The following is a 9308-nucleotide window of genomic DNA, read 5'->3' on the forward strand; positions in this document are numbered from 1 at the left end:
AGGAAACGTTGCACCACTAGGTTGAAGACGTGGGCCAGGCATGGAACATGTTGGAGTCCGGCAAGCTCCAGAGCTGCTACCAGGTTCCGGCCGTTATCACAAACGACCATGCCTGGGCCCAGGTGCAGCGGCTCAAACCATATTGCCGTCTCATCGAGGAGGGCATCCCTCACCTCGGAGGCAGTGTGCTGTCTGTCCCCCAAGCTGATCAGCTTCAGCACAGCCTGCTGACGTCTACCAACGCCAGTGCTGCAACATTTCCAACTCGTAGCTGGGGTCAATCTAACAGCGGAGGAGGAGGCGGTGGCGGAGGAGGAGGCGGTGGCGGAGGAGGAGGCGGTAGAGGAGGAGGAGGAGGGGGGTGTTCTTCTCGTGTCCCTGCCAGGAATGTTAGGCGGGGAGACGAGGTACACCGGGCCAGTTTGGGAAGCAGTCCCAGCCTCAACTACATTCACCCAGTGTACCGTCAGTGAAATGTAGCGTCCCTGTCCGCATGCACTTGTCCACGCGTCGGTGGTCAAGTGGACCTTTGTGCAAAGCGCGGAACTAAGGGCCCGCCTGATGTTGAGTGACACGTGCTGGTGCAAGGCGGGGACGGCACACCGGGAGAAGTAGTGACGGCTAGGGACGGCATAGCGAGGTGCCGCAGTTGCCATCAGGTCCAGGAAGGCGGGAGTTTCAACAAGCCGGAACGCCAACATCTCCTGGGCCAGCAGTTTAGCGATGTTGGCGTTCAAGGCTTGCGCGTGTGGGTGGTTAGCAGTGTATTTCTGCCGCCGCTCCAATGTCTGAGAGATGGTGGGTTGTTGTAAAGAAGCGCCTGATGGTGCCTTTGATGGTGCAGGAGAAGGAGATAAGACAGGAACAGGGGAGGATGAGGGAGAAGTCAACAAAGTGGCGGAGGCAGATGAAGTGGTGTCCTGGCTCGTCCTCTGGAGTGCATCGCCAGCACAGTCAGCAGTGGCAGTGGCAGAGGCAGTGGCAGAGGCAGTGGCAGTGGCGTGAACGGCAGGCGGCCTTTGTCCTGCCGTTGCTGCCTGCCACTGATTCCAGTGCTTGGATTCCAAATGACGGCGCATTGAAGTGGTGGACAGGTTGCTCTTCTCAGAGCCCCTAATCAATTTCGAGAGGCAAATTGTGCAGACAACACTATATCTGTCCTTGGCGCATTCCTTGAAAAAACTCCACACCTTCGAGAAACGTGCCCTCGAGGTGGGAGTTTTTCGGGGCTGGGTACGAACTGGAACATCTTGGGAGATTCCGGGTGTGGCCTGGCTTCGCCTAAGCTGCTGACCTCTGCCTCTGCCTCTAGTTACCCTCTTTGGTGCTGCACTTGCCTCAACATCCACACTACTTTCCCCGCTTGACATCCCCCCTGTCCAGGTCGGGTCAGTGTCCTCATCATCCACCACTTCCTCTTCCAACTCCTGTCTCATCTCCTCCTCCCGCACAATGCGCCGGTCAACTGGATGCCCTGACGGCAACTGCGTCACATCATCGTCGATGAGGGTGGGTTGCTGGTCATCCACCACCAAATCGAACGGAGATGGAGGAGACTCTAGTGTTTGAGCATCTGGACACAGATGCTCCTCTGTTAGGTTCGTGGAATCGTGACGTGGAGAGGCAGGTTGAGGGACAATGAAAGGAGCGGAGAACAGCTCTGGGGAGCAGGGACAGTTGGGGTTATTGTTCTGTGAAGCTTGGGAATTTTGGGAGGAAGGAGGACAAGACTGTTGGGTAATAGGAGGAGAGGAGGCAGAGTCTGACTGGCTGCTGGACAATGTGCTGTAAGCGTTCTCTGACAGCCATTGCAAGACCTGTTCCTGGTTCTCGGGCCTACTAAGGTTTGTACCCTGCAGTTTAGTTAATGTGGCAAGCAACCCTGGCACTGTGGAGTGGCGCAATGCTTGCTGCCCCACAGGAGTAGGCACGGGACGCCCTGTGGCTTCACTGCTACCTTGCTCCCCAGAACCATTCCCCCGACCTCGCCCACGGCCTCGTCCACGTCCCTTTCCGGGAGCCTTGCGCATTTTGAATTCCCAGTTAGAAATTGGCACTATATACCAGTAGCAAAAATTGTGGGTGCACGTAACCCCAATATATTCTTTGAATTCCCAGTCAGACAATGGCACTATATACCAGTAGCAAGAAATGAGGGTATTTATAACCCCAATATATTCTTTGAATTACCAGTCAGAAACTGGCACTATATGGCAGTAGCAAGAAATGAGGGTATTTACAACCCCAATATATTCTTTGAATTCCCAGTCAGAAACTGGCACTATATGGCAGTAGCAAGAAATGAGGGTATTTGTAACCCCAATATATTCTTTGAATTCCCAGTCAGAAACTGGCACTGTATACCAGTAGTAAAAATTGTGGGTGCACGTAACCCCAATATATTCTTTGAATTCCCAGTCAGACAATGGCACTATATACCAGTAGCAAGAAATGAGGGTATTTATAACCCCAATATATTCTTTGAATTCCCAGTCAGACAATGGCACTGTATACCAGTAGTAGAAATTGTGGGTGCACGTAACCCCAATATATTCTTTGAATTACCAGTCAGAAACTGGCACTATATACCAGTAGCAAGAAATGAGGGTATTTATAACCCCAATATATTCTTTGAATTACCAGTCAGAAACTGGCACTATATGGCAGTAGCAAGAAATGAGGGTATTTATAACCCCAATATATTCTTTGAATTCCCAGTCAGAAACTGGCACTGTATACCAGTAGTAAAAATTGTGGGTGCACGTAACCCCAATATATTCTTTGAATTCCCAGTCAGACAATGGCACTATATACCAGTAGCAAGAAATGAGGGTATTTATAACCCCAATATATTCTTTGAATTCCCAGTCAGACAATGGCACTGTATACCAGTAGTAGAAATTGTGGGTGCACGTAACCCCAATATATTCTTTGAATTACCAGTCAGAAACTGGCACTATATACCAGTAGCAAGAAATGAGGGTATTTATAACCCCAATATATTCTTTGAATTACCAGTCAGAAACTGGCACTATATGGCAGTAGCAAGAAATGAGGGTATTTATAACCCCAATATATTCTTTGAATTCCCAGTCAGAAACTGGCACTGTATACCAGTAGTAAAAATTGTGGGTGCACGTAACCCCAATATATTCTTTGAATTCCCAGTCAGACAATGGCACTATATGGCAGTAGCAAAAATAGTGGGTGTATATAGCCCCAATTCTATTGCTAGGGGACTTGCAGGGTATTTCTGGGGTGAAGGTGGGGGGGCACACCGTTGGAACGGGTATCGGGGGTATATATCGGGTATACGGGAATACACTGACAGTGTATTCCATTCAGGATCCTGGGAAAGCTGGGTTGCGGCGATTGAGCCCGTCAGTGCCACGTTACACTGACAAGCTTCTCCCTGGAATTTAGCTCTTATAAGAGCTGTTGGTTGTCTTCTCCTTCCTATCCTAGCCTGTCCCTGCCTACCCAGAATCTAAGCCCTAGCTAGCTGGACGGAAACCTCCGTCCTCGGTGAATTGCAAGCTCAGAATGACGAGAAGCTGGGCGTCGCTGTTCTTTTAAATTAGAGGTCACATGTTTTCGGCAGCCAATGGGTTTTGCCTACTTTTCTCAACGTCACCGGTGTCGTAGTTCCTGTCCCACCTACCCTGCGCTGTTATTGGAGCAAAAAAGGCGTCAGGGAAGGTGGGAGGGGAATCGAGTAATGGCGCACTTTACCACGCTGTGTTCGATTCGATTCGAACATGCCGAACAGCCTAATATCCGATCGAACATGAGTTCGATAGAACACTGTTCGCTCATCTCTAGTCACAAACATTTGCAGGCATGAATTAGACACCTTTGCCGATGGCTGAAGCCCAATGATGAGATCTGCTTTGTGATGGCTGTATGCAGTGTTTCTATGTATCCCCCTAATAGGAAAGCAATGTATCCCCAATGTTCACCCAGGACCAGCAGCGCATTCACACACGTGGGGGAGGGGGCCTAATACATAGCCTCCTAAAGAGCAGCTGCCCCCTTCTGCCTGGCACTTGGTGTTCCTATGGTCACACCAGTGCTGATCACACATTGTAAGGATAGACACTAAGTTAGCTTTAGGAAAAAAGACTCATTAAGGCCGGGGCCCCACGGGTCGGAAACGCCACGGAGAGCATAAAACACTCACGGCCGGACACTTTTGAATGTCTTTTCCGTCTCCTGCCCTGTTTTGCGCAGGAAACAGAAACCTGCAAAACGGAGTCCCGGGCGCAGATGTGAACGAGCCCTTTGGCTAAGGCAGCACACAGCAAAATGTAGCCCAAAAAACGCCATGGAATAAAAGCAGCAAAAACAATCCCAAAGATGCCTGCGCCTTTCACTACTTTTCTGCTGTGTTTTGCATTTGTGCCTACCCTCATAAGTCTAGGGGGAAAACGCAACATTTTATTTCAGCGAAGTGGGGATGAGATGAAATATAATCTCCAGCACTTTGTTGGGACAGTAAAATACAGCATTTGTTTTGCCATTATGTGTCCACAACGAAAAAGAAAACTGCATTTGGACAAGGTCTGGTTTGAGCCTTCATGTACCTAGAACTTTCTACTAAAGTCTATGAGGGCCTAGACTGGTGCCGGTGACTCCTACACACTGAAGCCATTGGTCTACTGGAGATCAGATAGTAATGTCTGCCCTATATACATGTTACCTATTTACAGATGTGCAAATGCTTCAATAAGCCAGTGTAGTAGAAACATTTGGGAAGACATTTTGGCTTCCTTCAAGTCAAGTGAGAACTTAAGATTCGGATCGTCCTTTCCCCACCATGCACCTATAGACCAAGCAGTTCAATTATTTTTTCTTGCATTTTCATGAAGGGTCCTTGGACGTGAATTGGCCTGACTTTTAGCTGACATAGGTTAATACGATCATCTGAATTGGCTGCCTGCAAACAGGGCAAGGTTTGTTTCTCTTCTTCAGTTTTGTTGCACATGGAAAACATGCCATGAGATGCCCGCTTCTGCCATGTACAATGCATCCATTCTTTGGCCTAGTCAGGCAGATTACACATGGTGCAATGCTAGAAAGTGGGAGACTCTGTTCTGAACGTTCATTGTGAGCTGCTTCCACTTCTCTGTATTCTTCCTGACTACAAGATGCAACGCTCCCAGATGTGGAAGGCTGAGAGAAGTCCTCCGTTTCCCGGGATTCACAGCTTTCTATTGGCTCATCCTGTTTTTTAGTGACATCACAATCTTGCAGCTCTTGTGTGTGTTTGGTTTTTTTTGCCATCTGGGACATCAATGCCTTCATCTTGGGAATCCTCCATCTCTTTTCTTTTTAAAGCCTTAGTCTTCTCAGTTTTGTCTGGAAGCCGATCTTTACCAAGAGACCGACATCTTTTACAATGTCTTGCGATAGGAGGATTCATCTCATCACATTGTGAACATTTCCAGGAATCTTGTAATGACATTTAGAAAAACATATTGAAGTTACAATATTCCTGCAAAACAGGAATTCCTTATAAATAGGAGATTGGTGTAATCCTACTAACCCACCCAATAAAGATTGTGCTGTAAAACAAAGCCCAAAAAACAAGGAAAAAATTGCAGATTTGTCCCCCATCCCCTCCTTGACAAACACATGGGGTAAAGGGGGTGTCCATGATTTTCTATTTCTGGCCTAACCTTAGGATGGCGCTACAGTATCAGATAGGTCGGGGGTCCAACATCCAGCAGGCACACGGATAATGGTGGGCGCTAGAAGCAGATGCTGCTATACACTGTGCAGTGGTTATTACAGATGAGCCAACAGTGAAATATTTGAGATTTGATATTCGTTTCCAGTAGAGCCTCAATATTCGACTTCTCGATCGAATATCGAATCCCATTATAGTCTATGGGGAAAATGTCTGTTTCAGGGGAATCCACTATTCGACTAAAGGAGAGTCACCAAGTCCAGGAGTAGCAGGAGGAGAGTGTTTAGGAGGAGCGCTGTGCAGGTAAAGCGCACGGACTTCATTATAGTCTATGGGGTCCGTGCGCTTTACCTGCTCAGCGCTTGCGTTGCGCTGACAAAAGGAAATCTCCCTCATAACCGCAAGCTGCCAGCTCTACCAACTAGCAAAGATAAACCTGCGACAAATCAACGCTGGTTCAGCAGCAGGCTCGTCCTTGCTAGTCAGGAGAGCTGGCAGCTCTGAATTGGCCAGCGTTGATTAGCCAGTGTACAGCATTCGGCCAATCAACGCTGGTTCTGCCGGAGGCTCGTCTGTGAGGAGGCGGAGTCTAAGATCGGCCACAATGGAGACTGCTGTGGTCCGACCTCAGACTCCGCCTCCTCACAGACGAGCCGGCTGCAGAACCAGTGTTGATTTGCTGAATGCTACACACTGTATATACTGTATAGCATTCGGCCAATCAACGCTGGTTCTGAATGGAATATTTACTGCGAATAGCTCATAGTATTGGATGGAGTAGGAGTATTTGGAATCCCGTAGTAATCCATCCAATACCTACTCGATGGAATACTACTCGCTCATCTCTAGTGGTTCTGCATTTTCAGCTCCACTCCCAGTAATGAAAAGAGAGCTTTCTAATCCACTGCATGGACCCCAAAATGAGAGAAATGAAATACAACTCTCCCAAACAAGCCGTCTACACAGAGAGAAAAAAAGGAAAGGTTATGGTTGTTAGAAGAAAATGGCCGCAGAATAAAAAAGGGTTAAAACGGAATGTCCTTCTTTTTGTGAGGGAGCTCGGCATAGTCACACTTACAGCAATGTCAGAAATGTCCGTATCCTCATCACACGAGTCTCCGGATTCTTCAGCTTGGTATATGGTCACCTGATAAAGCCAAGAGCAGAGAAGAAAACCTCCATGTTACCAATGGGAAGAGGATTTCTAGGATCAGGTCAGGGGTAAAAGCTGCCTTAGCTGTACTGCCCTATGGAAATATTGTGGCCCAAAATACAGCAGCAGTAAAGCTGTGGCGGCACAAATATCTGCCAATAGGAAATCCCTACCAATATCTGGCTGAGAACACTCCCTTCCCTTTATGCAGATGCCCAGCTTTGTCACCTTCATGGTTTCCCTCCTCTGCATGCAAGTCAATACACATAGAAAGCGATTCCATAGTTGTGGACAACAAAAGTGATGTCTGCCATATGAGTGTCAGCCAGAAGGAGCAATTATCTAATGTGTATAGAGGTGTCCCAGCTCCCCCTCCCCCCACACTGACAAACAAGTGGCCCCGTCTGTTCTTCTAAAGGGAGAGAAGTCGGGAATGGCTACTTGTCTCTTGCACTTTACCATCATTTACTTTGGTAAGCAATGCAAAAAACTAGTGGCCTGATATCTAGTTACTATGAGAAGTGTGCACTAAGGCCTGGCTCACATCTCCAGGGCTATTAGGGGTTAATGCTGACTGTATCGGGGCTAGGCCTCGGCCCCAGGGTCTATTGGCCACTCATGCTCATTGCTTAGGGCTTTCTATCTGCGCTTTTTCACAGAAGCCACCTTGGATAAAACCTGCCACAACTTTAGATTGCTACAAATACACAATATACAGAATGATTTCTCCCCCGGGGCTGAGAATAAGAGCATATAGGACACATATAGGGGATGTATAGGACAGATATAAGGGATGTATAGGACACATATAGGGGATGTATAGGACAGATATAAGGGATGTATAGGACACATATAGGGGATTTATAGGACAGATATAGGGTATGTATAGGACACATATAGGACCTGCTCCATAGTTTTCAGCTCTTCAATTTGGCCCAGATACACAGCCACAAAAAGAATGGCTGTATATATGGGTCCATAGAAATATATAGGTCTGTACTTTATCCGCAGTTGTAGATAAAGAGTCTGGTCATGTGCATTGCAGGTTACAACTCAATGTGCCTCATATTAATAGCAATTAACCCCATCATGTCCCTCACATTAACCCCATGTGTGCTTTACATAAGGGACACTGATATGTGAGACATATGGAGGTAATAAGTGAACATCTTCATTATATAGGTCCTTTATTAGTACCTCCATATGTCTCACATATCAGTAACCCTTATGTGAGCCACACAGGGGTTAATGTGAGGGACATGATGGGGTAACTGCTATTAATGTGAGGCACATGGAGTTACTAACACTAAAGTAATAACCCCGAATGCCTGACAGTAATAAGAATAGTCAGTAACACACACGTACCTGGGGTTGTGTTTGCTGTCACTTTGCTCCCCGGTGCTTCCTCTCCTCCTCAGGGCTGCAGACGGCAGGAGCTCCTCCTCACATGTAACAGCAGCTCCAGGGAGCCCTTATCCTGTGCAGTGAGAGGCTCACCTCTGATTGGTGGCAGGGGACGCTCTCTCTCTCAATTTAGTGTATGAAGGTTGGGGACCGTGCCAGCAAAATCTGCCTCGCGTGCCAGGGGTTGCCGACCCTGCTATAAGAACACAAAACGTGTCTGTGCCTGCTAATCTTCTTCTAGGTTACAGTATGGGCTCCAATATCCCAGATCAGGGAATTCTATCTCCCTGCATTCTGCAGGTTCTCCACTAGAGACCGCTCTGTTCCTGTATTTGGGCAGAATTTGATTCCGTATTCATTGCACAAAATTTTCATAGACTGAAACCCCCCTATGTCCCGAATCTGCTATAAATGGCTGACAGGTGCAGCTCTCACCTCTAGGACCCTCTTCTATTTGGAGAAGGAAATCATTTGCACTGACCACAGTCTCCATACAGTTCAATGGAAATATCCAAAGGATAGGTCATCAGTATTTGATCAGTGGGTGGTAACCTATCTATCTGCAGGGTTGGGTTTGGTATGTTGGTTTTTGGCGACAGACTTCCTTTAACCCTTTCCCGACATCCACCGTCCTATCCTGCTTTACGCAGTAGATAACCGGCGCTAATGTCTGCGATCGGTCCCCGGATTGATCGGAGACATTAACTCCTCCGGCGCCACGGTCAAAGGCGCCGGAGGCGCCATTTTCCCAGCGGTGCATGGGCGCTGCCATTTTGCCAGTGATCGCCGGCGCCTAGAGCATGCTCCAGGGCCGACGTCATTTTTTCATGACAGCCGGGAGCCTTGTAAAGGCCAATCTGCTTTCTCTTTCTTTTGCAGGCTGGTCTATGCAGCCTGCAAAAGAAAGGATGATTTTTTGCAATGCATTAGCATTGTAATGCATTACATTAGTGATCAGACCCCCTGGGGTTCAAGACCCCTGGGGGGTCTAATAAATACAAAATAAAAAAATATAAAAAAATATATAAAAATTATTGTCCGGACCACGTGGAAGGAGCCACC

At 47.7% G+C, this 9308-nt stretch overlaps 1 pseudogene; it reads right to left on the reverse strand.

The window, feature by feature from the left end:
• Window positions 1-4857: 4857 nt before the first annotated feature.
• Window positions 4858-8739, reverse strand: LOC142219218 (E3 ubiquitin-protein ligase Mdm2-like; annotated as a pseudogene).
• Between the last annotated feature and the right edge of the window lie 569 nt (window positions 8740-9308).

Source organism: Leptodactylus fuscus, chromosome 10 (genome assembly GCF_031893055.1).
Source record: "Leptodactylus fuscus isolate aLepFus1 chromosome 10, aLepFus1.hap2, whole genome shotgun sequence".
Lineage (NCBI taxonomy): Eukaryota > Metazoa > Chordata > Amphibia > Anura > Leptodactylidae > Leptodactylus > Leptodactylus fuscus.